Source organism: Balaenoptera physalus (genome assembly GCF_965194825.1).
Source record: "Balaenoptera physalus genome assembly, chromosome: 6".
NCBI lineage: Eukaryota > Metazoa > Chordata > Mammalia > Artiodactyla > Balaenopteridae > Balaenoptera > Balaenoptera physalus.
Genome location: NC_138885.1, coordinates 123,520,680 through 123,535,157, shown reverse-complemented (window position 1 = coordinate 123,535,157; position 14,478 = coordinate 123,520,680). Strand labels below are relative to the sequence as shown.

The 14,478-nt window shown below is 39.8% G+C and overlaps 1 pseudogene across 1 annotated transcript; it reads left to right on the top strand.

The window, feature by feature from the left end:
- The first annotated feature begins 4,633 nt into the window (after positions 1-4,633).
- On the top strand, positions 4,634-12,623 carry LOC309662663 (dihydrolipoyl dehydrogenase, mitochondrial pseudogene; annotated as a pseudogene). Its single transcript has one exon. The product of its transcript is annotated as a dihydrolipoyl dehydrogenase, mitochondrial pseudogene (transcript).
- Positions 12,624-14,478: the final 1,855 nt, after the last annotated feature.

Genomic DNA, 14,478 nt, shown 5'->3' with positions numbered 1-14,478 from the left:
TGCCTCAGACGAGGGGTGAGCAAGCTGGTGTGCAAAACACAATAACATCTGCCCCAGGACCTGTGTTTTTTCATTTCACTATCCCACTTTTGAGAAGGTAAAAATTAATCTGGAATACCCTCCTCTCCACTCTTTTCCTTCTCTCCCCTCCAGTTTTCCATCCTTTCTTTTCCTCTTTTCACTCTCTTAAAGGTAGAAGCATCAGGTGGACAGAATTTAGAATTATGGTCAAAGTCAAAACAGAGAAGTCATTTTGGTTTTTCTCTGTTGCTCCTTCAGCTCTTGAAAACCTTTATCATTTGTATTTATCTTAGTAAACACAGTTTTTAGTCTAGAAATTTTTAATGAAGTAAGGCCATGCCATAACAGCCAATTAAAAAAAAAAATACTGGGGAAGATTCTTTACTTGCATCTTGCTAGTTTATTTTTATTTATGCTGAATTTCTAATGATCTTGTGAACACTTCCAGGATTCATACACAAATAAAAAACCTTTTATATGTTTTACATGTTATCTGTTTTATATACTTTCTATGTAGTTTCTGCATAGAAACTACACCACTCTAGTATTCATTATATGGTCATACCTTGCTTAAGAGCATATTTCTCAAACTAGTATAAATTGTGGAAGTATCAAAGCATTAACTAAAGGTCAAGTGAGTACCTGATTTATCACACCTGGGTACAAACCGCTTTAATTAGAACTGGGGAAAACCAAACTGTGACTTTGGGAAAGGGCCCCTCTCCATTCTGTGTGTTCCTGGCCGAACTACTGGTCACCAAACCTTATCCACTCTGGCCACAGAAGTACAGGACCCAACCTGCCAATTAGAACATCCTATGCCCCCACCCAGTCACTGGGTACTGGGTCAAGGGCAGTCACATGATCCAGGAAGACACAATAAGAGTCTATCCCTGGCATTTTATATCTGTATCCTAAGAAGGAAGCTGACTTAGGATGATCTAAGCCTAAAGTTTGCTGAGTCCAGATCAACTCTCTCTTAGAAGCCAGCAAGCAGACCAATACAGCTCAGGAAAGAGCCGGTAGGGAGAAACCCCAAATCTAATAGTGCTTGAGCCCACCCCTATTCTTTCCAGGAAAATAAGTCAATACGAGTGTGTGTGTGTGTGTGTGTGTGTGTGTGTTAGCTTAAGCTAGTTTGGGCTTATTCACAACACACACTTCCTGGTATACAAACAGGAAAATGAAAGAAGGATTTCAAAATGAAATTCACTGAAGCTCAGGAAGGTAGCTTGTTACTATTATGAAATTGTGGTTATGTCTTTAGTAAACAAACAGAATCATTTACCATATATTCTATCATCCCTTGTCTGTGAAGCAGGAATCGTATTTCTAGTGCTTCCTTTTCTCCCTGCACTAGGTCAGGCAAGCTCAGGTTTCTGAGTGAATAAAAGAGAAATATAATACAGTGTTTCCTTTTAGACAGACCTTCTACTTGTATCACTCTCTCCTCCTCTGTCCCGGTAAACTAAACGGATGGTGTGAAATTTCTGTTGGACTCTTCTCTAAGTCAAAATGTTAGGATGGAAAAATAGCACTTGTGTATTGAATCAGTGGTTTGCACATATTATTTTATTTAATAAAGGAAATACCCCAGTGAAGCACTTTCCTGTTTCATGGAAGAAAAGACTGAGACTTTGTCAGGTACCTCCTGGAGATCCTGAAACAAGTGTGGGCAGCACCTGGACACACACCCAGGCCTGTCTGACTCCCAGCCCATGATTTTCCCCACGGCATTACATTGTTTCCCAGGGAAGAGGGCAGTAGTGTCAGTCATCCTGGGGGTATGTTTATATCACACCAAATGTCTATATGCTCAAATATTTTGGAAGTGTGATCAGCATTCTCTAAGCCTCAGTGTAAAATAGTTAGCATGTTAGATAAGGCTGAGCCTGGATTGAATGAGAGTCCGAAATGGAAATAAAGAAAATTCATCCCCTACCCCCTAAAAAAAAATACATGTTGAATACTGGAAGGGAAGGAAGACTAATGAAGAAAGAGGAAGGAGAGGATGAGGAAGAGGAAATTTCTACCAGTTAAAAAACAAAACTCAAAACAAGAATCATTCATCAAAGACCATCCATCTCAAGCTAGCCATACTTGAAATTGGTACATAAAAAAGAAAAACAAAGATAATCAGCTTGATGCACCTGAAAAAGGAAAGGATAGATATTATGCTTTTAAAAAAATACTGAGCTTTAAGTAGCAATTAAGAATAGAAAAAATTGGACTTCCCTGGTGGCGCAGTGGTTAACAATCTGCCTGCCAATGCAGGGGACAGGGGTTCGAGCCCTGGTCCGGGAAGATCCCACATGCCACAGAGCAACTAAGCCCGTGTGCCGCAACTACTGAGCCCACGTGCCACAACTACTGAAGTCCACACACCTAGAGCCCATGCTCCACAACAAGAAAAGCCACCACAATGAGAAGCCCGCGCACTGCAAGGAACGGCAGCCCCTGCTCGCCACAACTAGAGAAAGCCTGCGTGCAGCAACGAAGACCCAACACAACCAAAAATAAATAAATAAAATAAACAAATTAAAAAAAAAAAAAGAATAGATTAAAGTCCGATTATTGCCAGAAATACAACCAACCTCCCAGCCCCAAGATTTGAGAAGCAAGGATGGAAAAATTGGGCAGTCAGTCAGGTTTACTTTTGAAACGGCCTCACGAAGTGCTTTGTCCCATACAAACTCTCAACACCCCAGCAGCCCAACCTCCCTATAGGGGCTTATTGTACTAGATTTCCTGCCTCCCCCACCCCCATCAAACTTGTCCATTCTGTGTCTCATCACCTAAAGGCATATTCTCTGTTTTTTATAACTTAACCTTTTAATCTTAAAACACTGACACAGAAAAGTTTTCTAAAATACATTGCTGCTCTATGTGTATAAAATGAAAATGCAGAGAAGAAGGACCAGAAAAATACACAATATAATGACGGGGGAGGGGAATGGTGAGGTGAGATCGTGAGATAAGGGCAGATTTTCCCTTTTATTCCATTTTCCATTTATTCTATATTTTTAATCTTTTACATTAAGCATGTGTTCGTGTGTAATTTTTACAAAATGAGTGAGAAAAAAATGACAAAAAATATAGTTTAACTCATTCTCTTCTTTCCAGAAAAATTTTTAATAGCTGATTAGAAAGAATCTTTTAGAAAAGCTTCTTAAATACATAAAAGGGATTTACAGGAGGGGGCAGTTTCAGATATTCCTGGGGTTAGATGACAATTAGAGGGAGGTGTTTTCTGTAGGTGAGATTTTTTTTTTTTTTTAAGATAATTTCTGTGTTTTTTTTAAAGATCTACTGATTGATTGATTGATTGATTGCTATGTTGGGTCTTCGTTTCTGTGCGAGGGCTTTCTCCAGTTGCGGCAAGTGGGGGCCACTCCTCATCGCGGTGCGCGGGCCTCTCTTGTTGCGGAGCACAGGCTCCAGACGCGCAGGCTCCGCAGTCGTGGCTCACGGGCCTAGTCGCTCCACGGCACGCGGGATCCTCCCAGACCAGGGCGTGAACCCGTGTCCTCTGCATTGGCAGGCAGATTCTCAACCACTGCGCCACCAGGGAAGCCCGTAGGTGGGATTTTTTAATGCAACTTCACTCTTAGGGCATTTGTGAGCAGAACCTACACAATCACAGCCACCATCCCCACACAGCCACCATGCAGAAGAAACCTCTATGTTCTTATGTGTGTCTATACTGCGTTATACGGTTTAAAGGATATAAGCCGAATACAGGGTAGCCTCTGGAGGGGAGTGGTCAAGTAAAAGTCAGAAGACATTCTGCATTTTCTAAAATATTTTAATTTCTATAAGAAAAAAGTATTCATGTTTGCTTAGTAATTAAAAATAAGTATAAAACAAAATAAATTTTGAAAAACATTTTTTTTTTGACAAGTACAAATGAAAGGGGGAAAAGATGTATCCCATCTAGTTGGGCCATAGTTTGAGACCCACCACTCCCTCCAGGGTACTCTTTCCTCCGCTACATGCCTAGAGGGTCACTGGGTAAAATGACTTGGATGAAAGGAAACACGTCCTTTTCCTATGACCACAGAGCCAGAGTCCTCTGTATTCACATTTTCTCTCTAGATTTGCCGACTACCCTGATTTCAGTGCTAATAAACATCTTTTGGTTGCAAGCAACAGAGACCAAAATTGAATCACCTTACTCAAAAAGGGGAAATTATTTTATCACGTAACCAGAAGAACAAAACAAAACAGGCCTGGCTTAATGCAAAGTTGGATTGGGTACTCAAACATCAGCAGCAGCAATCTGGTTTTCTGCCTCTCAACTCTTCATTCCCAAGTCTTTTCCCACATGAAGCCCAAGCTGGCAACCAGTCACTGCAGGCTTATACATCTACCTTATATTTCCACCAAACAACAACAAAAAATCTGTCTCTATTTAGCTCCAGAGAAAGTCCTGTGTTTAGCGTCATTGGTCTGGCTCGGGTCATGCACCCATCTCTGAACCAATTGCTCAGGGAAAGGGAATGGAATGTTCTGACTGGACAGGCCCAAGTCACGTGCCGACCAATGGCGTGGGAGCCTGGGATCAGCCCCACCTATAACACAGGGATTGGGTTGGTGGAGGAGGTAGTACCAAGGTACTCATTAAAAGAAAGGGAGGAGACCTTGGCGAGGCGGCAGAGACGCTTAGCGGAGGTGAAAGCTTTGGGGGAAAGGAAAGTCCAGCGGCAAGATGCAGAGCTGGAGTCGTGTGTACTGTTCCTTGGCTAAGAGAGGCCATTTCAATCGAACATCTCATGGTCTGCAAGGAGTTTCTGCGGTGCCACTGAGAACTTATGCAGATCAACCAATTGATGCTGAGGTAACAGTGATATAGGTTCTGGTCCTGGAGGATATGTTGCTGCTATTAAAGCTGCCCAATTAGGCTTCAAGGCAGCCTGCGTTGAGAAAAATGAAACACTCGGTGGAACATGCTTGAACGTTGGTTGTATTCCTTCTAAGGCTTTATTGAATAACTCTCATTATTACCATATGGCCCATGGAAAAGATTTTGCATCTAGAGGAATTGAAATGTCTGAAGTTCGCTTGAATTTAGAGAAGATGATGGAGCAGAAGAGTAATGCAGTAAAAGCTTTAACAGGTGGAATTGCCCACTTGTTCAAACAGAATCAGGTTGCTCATGTAAACGGATATGGAAAGATAACTGGGAAAAATCAGGTCACCACTATGAAAGCCGATGGCAGCACTCAAGTTATTGATACAAAGAACATTCTTATAGCCACAGGTTCAGAAGTCACTCCTTTTCCTGGAATTACGATTGATGAAGATACAGTAGTGTCATATACAGGTGCTTTGTCTTTAAAAAAAGTTCCAGAAATGATGGCTGTCATTGGTGCAGGGGTAATAGGTGTAGAATTGGGCTCAGTTTGGCAAAGACTTGGTGCAGACGTGACAGCAGTTGAGTTTTTGGGTCATGTTGGTGGAATTGGAATTGATATGGAGATATCTAAAAACTTTCAACGCATCCTTCAAAAACAAGGATTTCAATTTAAATTGAATACCAAAGTTACTGGTACTACTGAGAAGTCAGATGGAAAAATTGATGTTTCTATTGAAGCTGCTTCTGGTGGTAAAGCTGAAGTTATCACTTGTGATGTACTCCTGGTTTGCATTGGCCGACGACACTTTACTAAGAATTTGGGACTAGAGGAGCTTGGAATTGAGCTGGATCCTAGAGGTAGAATTCCAGTAAATACCAGATTCCAAACTAAAATTCCAAATATCTCTGCAATCGGCGATGTGGTTGCTGGTCCAATGCTGGTTCCCAAAGCAGAGGATGAAGGCATTATCTGTGCTGAAGGGATGGCTGGTGGCGCTGTGCACATTGACTACAACTGTGTACCATCGGTGATTTACACACACCCTGAAGTTGCTTGGGTTGGCAAATCAGAAGAGCAGTTGAAAGAAGTGGGTATTGAGTACAAAGTTGGGAAATTCCCATTTGCTGCTAACAGCAGAGCTAAGACAAACGCTAACACAGATGGCATGGTGAAGATACTTGGGCAGAAATCAACGGACAGAGTATTTGGAGCACATATTCTAGGACCAGGTGCTGGTGAAATGATAAATGAAGCTGCTCTTGCACTGGAATATGGAGCATCCTGTGAAGATATAGCTAGAGTTTGTCATGCACATCCGACCTTATCAGAAGCTTTTAGAGAAGCAAACGTGGCTGCATCATTTGGCAAATCGATCAACTTTTAAATTAGAAGATTATATTTTTCTGAAATTTCCTGGGAGCTTATATGGAGGTAACATTTCTGAACAGGAAATGCTCACAGCTCCAAGAATTTCTAGGACTGAATTACAAAACTTTTGGAAGGTATTTAATAGGTTTGGACAGAATGGAATAATCTCATATCTATATTTTAAATAAATTTAATATTTTATTTCACTGTGTTAATACTGCAGAAAAAAAGCTACTTATAGTAGCATCCTGGAAAGTTTTCTTCAACCCATATTTTCATGCTGTTTGTGAAAGGCTCAACTTCACTGAATTTATGCTAAGTAGCTTTCATCTCTGATACAGGATTGACTTACATGGGTGGAGCTGCAGTATGGTATGTGAACAGCTGTGTTTGAAACAAGGTGATCAAGTTATTTTAAACTTGGTTTTCACATTGGAAACAGTCATTAGAATAAGTTAAACGTGTATAAACTGAACTGATGAAAATAAAAAATGATGGTCTATCAGTTATTTTAATCCCCAAAGTCTTGGTGGTTAGAGGTAGAATTTGTGTTTAGATTTTTAAGGTTCTATTGAGGTCTACAGTCTGAAGTATAGTTATATAGTTGACCAAAGTAAGGCAGTATATATACAAAATTGATATATTAAGTGGATAAGCAATGTATTACAGTGGGAAATGAAGATATGGAAATAAACATGTCTTAAATATTCAAAAAAAAAAAAAAGAAAGAAAGGGAAAGCATTGCCAGAAGTCACCAACAAGAGATGTCTACCAGTTTCCCTGACAAGTAGCCACACCGAATAATCCAGTTTCATTATAATTACTGTTCTTTTTATGTCTCTAATGTCTGTCTAACAGGCTCTGACTTTCAGGTCTCAAACAACTGGTCTTTTCTCTCCAACCCTGGAGTCTCAGGGAGCCCTCAGAGCATTACTGTCAATGCTGGGAGGAGTTATCTATCAACCCCCTATGACTTGGGCTGAGAAGGAATAATTTTCCAGGCAGGGAGCATTCATTCAACATACCTTTTATCCCTCCTATGTATCACACACGTGCTGGACCCAGATCCTGCCTACGATAATTAGCCTGGTAAGGGTACCATAAAAGAAAATCAATATTGAGACAGGCTGATAAGGGGAGACTATAAAAAAGAAGCCTCTAAATCAGCTCAGGGCAGTCAGGACATGCTTCTAAGAGAAAATGACAGTCTAGCTAAGTCCCTAAGAACACGTAAGGGTTATGCAGAGAGGTGGAGGACGAGGGAGTGGATGGATGTTCTAGGTGGAGGAAACAATATATACCTGAGCACAAAGGCAAGGTAAACCATGGCACATTTTTGGAATTACAAGTAGGCCAAGTGAACTACATCTCGGGGTGTGTGTAGGAAAGTGGCCTGAGACAAGGCTGTAAGGAATACGAATGAATTTGTCGGCCATGCCAAGTCTGGATGTTTGAAATTTATTTTGCAAGCAAACATTAGCCATTGAAAGCTTCCAGGCAGAAGAAAAATATGACCAACTATGGTTTTGTTTGTTTGTTTAATCACTCCCTGGAGGGCAGATTGCAAAGGAATAAGACGGGAGGTAGGGAGTCAAATAAAGGATGGTCCTGGCAGGTGTTGATAAGGAGGAATTAAGCAAAACACTGTGGGGTGGAGGGGACCTTCAAGATGGCAGAGGAATAAGACGTGGAGATCACCTTCCTCCCCACAAATATATCAAAAATACATCTACATGTGGAACAGCTCGTACAGAACACCTACTGAATGCTAGCAGAAGACCTCAGACTTCCCAAAAGGCAAGAAAATCCCAACATACCTGGCCGTGTGGCTGACAGGGTCTTGGTGCTCCAGCCTGGTGTCAGGCCTGAGCCCCTGAGGTGGAAGAGCCGAGCTCAGGACATTGGACCACCAGAGACCTCCCAGCTCCACGTAATATCAATCAGCGAGAGCTCTCCTAGAGACCTCTGTCTCAACGCTAAGACGCAGCTCCACCCAACGGCCAGCAAGCTCCAAGGGCTGGACGCCCCATGCCAAACAACTAGGAAGACAGGAACACAACCCCACCTATTAGCAGAGAGGCTGCCTAAAATCATACTAAGTTCACAGACAACATAAAGCACACCACTGGACACAGCTCTGCCCGCCAGAAAGACGAGATCCAGCCCCACCCACCAGAACACAGTCACCAGTCCCCTCCACCAGGAAGCCTACACAACCCACTGAACCAAACTTACCCAATGGGGGCAGACACAAAAAAACAATGGGAACTACAAACCTGCAGCCTGCGAAAAGGAGATCCTAAACACAGTAAGTTAAGCAAAATGAGAAGACAGAGAAATACACAACAGATGAAGGAGCAAGGTAAAAACCCTCCAGACCAAACAAATGAAGAGGAAACAGGCAGTCAACCTGAAAAAGAATTCAGAGTAATGAGAGTAAAGATGATCCAAAATCTTGGAACTAGAAGGGAGAAAATACAAGAAATATTTAACAAGGACGTAGAAGAACTAAAGAGCAAACAAACAATGATGAACAACCCAATAAATGAAATTAAAAATTCTCTAGAAGGAATCAATAGCAGAATAACTGAGGCAGAAGAACAGATAAGTGAGCTGGAAGATAAAATAGTGGAAATAACTACCACAGAGCAGAATAAAAAAAAAAGAATGAAAAGAATTGAGGACAGTCTCAGAGACCTCTGGGACAACATTAAATGCAACAACATTCGAATTATAGGGATCCCAGAAGAAGAAGAGAAAAAGAAAGGGACTGAGAAAATATTTGAAGAGATTATAGTTGAAAACTTCCCTAACGTGAGAAAGGAAATAGTCAGGCACGTCTGGGAAGCACAGAGAGTCCCATACAGGATAAATCCAAGGAGAAACATGCCAAGACACATATTAATCAAACTATCAAAAATTAAATACCAAGAAAAAATATTAAAAGCAGCAAGGGAAAAGCAACAAATAACATACAAGGGAATACCCATAAGGTTAACAGTCGATCTTTCAGCAGAAACTCTGAAAGCCAGAAGGGAGTGGCAGGATATATTTAAAGTGATGAAAGGGAAACAACTACAACCAAGATTATTCTACCCAGCACGGATCTCATTCAGATTCGGTGGAGAAATTAAAATCTTTACAGACAAGCAAAAGCTAAGAGAATTCAGCACCACAAAACCAGCTTTACAACAAATGCTAAAGGAACTTCTCTAAGTGGGAGACACAAGACAAGGAAAAGACCTACAAAAACAAACCCAAAACAATTAAGAAATGGTAATAGGAATATACATGTCAATAATTACCTTAAATGTAAATGGATTAAATGCTCCAACCAAAAGACATAGACTGGCTGAATGGATACAAAAACAAGACCTGTATATATGCTGTCAACAAGAAACCCATAGCAGACCTAGGGACACATACAGACTGAAAGTGAAGGGATGGAAAAAGGTATTCCATGCAAATGGAAATCAAAAGAAAGCTGGAGTAGCAATTCTCGTATCAGATAAAATAGACTTTAAAATAAAGACTAGTACAAGAGACAAAGAAGGACACTACATAATGATCAAGGGATCAATCCAAGAAGAAGATATAACAATTGTAAATATTTATGCACCCAACATAGGAGCACCACAGTACATAAGGCAAATGCTAACAACCGTAAAAGGGGAAATCAACAGTAACACAATCATAGTAGGGGACGTTAACACCCCACTTTCACCAATGGACAGGTGATCCAAAATGAAAATAAATAAGGAAACACAAGCTTTAATGACACATAAAACAAGATGGACTTAATTGATATTTATAGGACATTCTATCCAAAAACAACAGAATACACTTTCTTCTCAAGTGCTCATGGAACATTCTCCAGGATAGATCAAATCTTAGGTCACAAATCAAGCCTTGGTAAATTTAAGAAAATTGAAATCGTATCAAGTATCTTTTCCAACCACAATGCTATGAGACTAGATATCAATTACAGGAAAAAAACTGTAAAAAATACAAACACATGGAGGCTAAACAATACACTACTAAATAACCAAGAGGTCACTGAAGAAATCAAAGAGGAAATCAAAAAATACCTACAAACGAATAACAATGAAAACATGATGACCTAAAACCTATGGGATGCAGCAAAAGCAGTTCTAAGAAGGAAGTTTATAGCAATACAATCCTACCTCAAGAAACAAGAAACATCTCAAATAAATAACCTAACCTTACACCTAAAGCAATTAGAGAAAGAAGAACCAAAAAAAACTAAAATTAGCAGAAAGAAAGAAATCATAAAGATCAGATCAGAAATAAATGAAAAAGAAATGAAGGAAACAATAGCAAAGATTAATAAAACTAAAAGCTGGTTCTTTGAGAAGACAAACAAAATTGATAAACCAATAGCCAGACTCATCAAGAAAAAAGGGAGAAGACGCAAATCAACAGAATCAGAAACGAAAAAGGAGAAGTAACAACTGACACTGCAGAAATACAAAGGATTGTGAGAGATTACTACAAGCAACTATATGCCAATAAAATGGACAATCTGGCAGAAATGGACAAATTCTTAGAAAAGCACAAACTTCCGAGACTGAACCAGGAAGAAATAGAAAATATAAACAGACCCATCAAAAACACTGAAATTGACACTGTGATTAAAAATCTTCCAACAGACAAAAGCCCAGGACCAAATGGCTTCACAGGAGAATTCTATCAAACATTTAGAGAAGAGCTAACACCTATCCTTCTCAAACTCTTCCAAAATAGAGCAGAGGGTGGAACACTCCCAAACTCATTCTACGAGGTCACCATCACCCTGATACCAAAACCAGACAAAGATGTCACAAAAAAAGAAAACTACACACCAATATCACTGATGAACATAGATGCAAAAATCCTCAACAAAATACTAGCAAACAGAATCCAACAGCACATTCAAAGGATCATACACCATGAGCAAATGGGGTTTATCCCAGGAATGCAAGGATTCTTCTTCAATATATGCAAATCAATCAATGTGATACACCATATTAACAAATTGAAGGAGAAAAACCACATGATCATCTCAATAGATGCAGAAAAAGCTTTCAACAAAATTCAGCACCCATTTATGATAAAAACTCTCCAGAAAGTAGGCATAGAGAGAAGTTACCTCAACATAATAAGGCCATATATGACAAACCCACAACTAACATCATTCTCAATGATGAAAAACTGAAACCATTTCCTCTAAAATCAGGAAGAAGACAGGGATGCCCACTCTCACCACTATTATTCAACATAGTTTTGGAAGTTTTAGCCACAGCAATCAGAGAAGACAAAGAAATAAAAGGAATCCAAATCAGAAAAGAAGAAGTAAAGCTGTCACTGTTTGCAGATGACATGGTACTATACATAGAGAATCCTAAAGATGCTACCAGAAAACTGCTAGAGCTAATCAATGAATTTGGTAAAGTTGCAGGATACAAAATTAATGCACAGAAATCTCTTGCATTCCTATACACTAATGATGAAAAATCTGAAAGGGAGATTAAGGAAACACTCCCATTTACCATTGCAACAAAAAGGATAAAATATCTAGGAATAAACCTACCTAAGGAGACAAAAGACCTGTATGCAGAAAACTATAAGACACTGATGAAAGAAATTAAAGATGATACAAACAGATGGAGAGATATACCATGTTCTTGGATTGGAAGAATCAACATTGTGAAAATGACTATACTACCCAAAGCAGTCTACAGATTCAATGCAATCCTTATCAAACTACCAATGGCATTTTTCACAGAACTACAACAAAAAAACTGTGCAATTGGTATGGAAACACAAAAAACCCCGAATAGCCAAAGCAATCTTGAGAACGAAAAATGGAGCTGGAGGAATCAGGCTCCCTGACTTCAGACTATACTACAAAGCTACAGTAATCAAGACTGCATGGTATGGGCACAAAAACAGAAATATAGATCCATGGAACAGGATAGAAAGCCCAGATATAAACCCACGCACATATGGTCACCTTATCTTTGATAAAGGAAGCAAGAATATACAATAGAGAAAAGACAGCCACTTCAGTAAGTGGTGCTGGGAAAACTGGACAGCCACATGTAAAAGAATGAAATTAGAACACTCCCTAACACCATACACAAAAATAAACTCAAAATGAATTAAAGACCTAAATGTAAGACCAGACACTATAAAACTCTTAGAGGAAAACATAGGCAGAACACTCCATGACATAAATCACAGCAAGATCCTTTTTGACCCACCTCCTAGAGAAATGGAAATAAAAACAAAAGTAAACAAATGGGCCCTAATGAAACTTAAAATCTTTTGCACAGCAAAGGAAACCATACACAAGATGAAAAGACAACCCTCAGAATGGGAGAAAATATTTGCAAATGAAGCAACTGACAAAGGATTAATCTCCAAAATATACAAGCAGCTCATACAGCTCAATATCAAAAAAACAAACAACCCAATCCAAAAATGGGCAGAAGACCTAAATAGACATTTCTCCAAAGAAGACATACAGATGGCCAACAAACACATGAAACGATGCTCAGCATCACTAATTATTAGAGAAATGCAAATCAAAATTACAATGAGGCATCACCTCACAGCAGTCAGAATGGCCATCATCAAAAAATCTACAAACAATAAATGCTGGAGAGGGTGTGGAGAAAAGGGAACCCTCTTGCACTATTGGTGGGAATGTAAATTGATACAGCCACTATGGAGAACAGTATGGAGGTTCCTTAAAAAAACTGAAAATATATGGGAACATATGTATATGCATAACTGATTCACTTTGTTATAAAGCAGAAACTAACACACCATTATAAAGCAATTATACTCCAATAAAGATGTTAAAAAAAAAAAAAACTGAAAATAGAACTACCATACAACCCAGCAATCCCACTACTCGGCATATACCCTGAGAAAACGATAATTCAAAAAGAGTCACGTACCACGGTGTTCATTGCAGCACTATTTACAATAGCCAGGACATGGAAGCAACCTAAGTGTCCATTGACAGGTAAATGGATAAAGAAGATGTGGCACATATATACAATGGAATATTACTCAGCCATAAAAGGTAACGAAAATGAGTTATTTGTAGTGAAGTGGATGGACCTAGAGTCTGTCATACAGAGTGAAGTAAGTCAGAAAGAGAAAAACAAATACCATATGCTATCACACATATATGGAATCTTAAAAAAAAAAAAAAAAAAACGGTGGTTCTGATGAACCTAGGGGCAGGACAGGAATAAAGATGCAGAAGTAGAGAATGGACTTGAGGACACAGGGACAGGGAAGGGGAAACTGGGACGAAGTGAGAGAGTGGCATAGACTTATATATACTACCTAATGTAAAATAGCTAGTGGGAAGCAGCCGCATAGCACAGGGAGATCAGCTTGGTGCTTTGTGACTACCTAGAGGAGTGGGATAGGGAGGGTGGGAGGGAGACGTAAGAGGGAGGGGATATGGGGATATATGTATACGTATAGCTGATTCACTTTGTTATACAGCAGAAACTAAGACAACATTATAAAGCAATTATACTCCAATAAAGACGTTAAACAAACAAAAAAAAACCACTGTGGGGTGGAAAAGAGGGAGTGGATTAACTACCTACAGGAGATAGAGTTGATAAGACAGAAAAACTAAGGAGCATGAAGGAAAAGAAGAGAGAGGAGAAGAGAGTCTGGAAGGGTTCCCAGGTTTCTGGTTTGGGTGACGGGTTGTTTCGTGCTGTCATTCCAACAGAAACTGAGGTTTCAGAGGAAGTGTATAAATACAGTTAGGGACATCCAGTTGGAGATGTGTAATGGATACAAGGCTCCCAATTTCAGGAGAGCCAACAGGGCTGAAGCAGATGTCATCAGGGACCAGGCGTAGCTGAAGCCATGTGCATGTATGGGTCGTTCAGGGCAAGGGTATAATATGGAAAGAGAAGTTGGAAGGACAGAATCATGAGCATCACCAACACCTAAAATTCCAATAGATAAAGAGGAGTCAAGAAGGAGACAAAGATGAAAGGACCAGACATGGGAGGGAGCAGTGAGGATGTCCACCTCACCAGGAAGGGGAGATTCTCTTCTTCAGAGTCATTTGCAATCCTCTTTTTTTTTTTTTTTTTTTTTAATATTTATTTACTTATTTGCCTGCACCGGGTCTTAGTTGGGGCACGTGGGATCTTCGTCGCAGCGCACGGGATTTTTAGTTGCGGCAGGC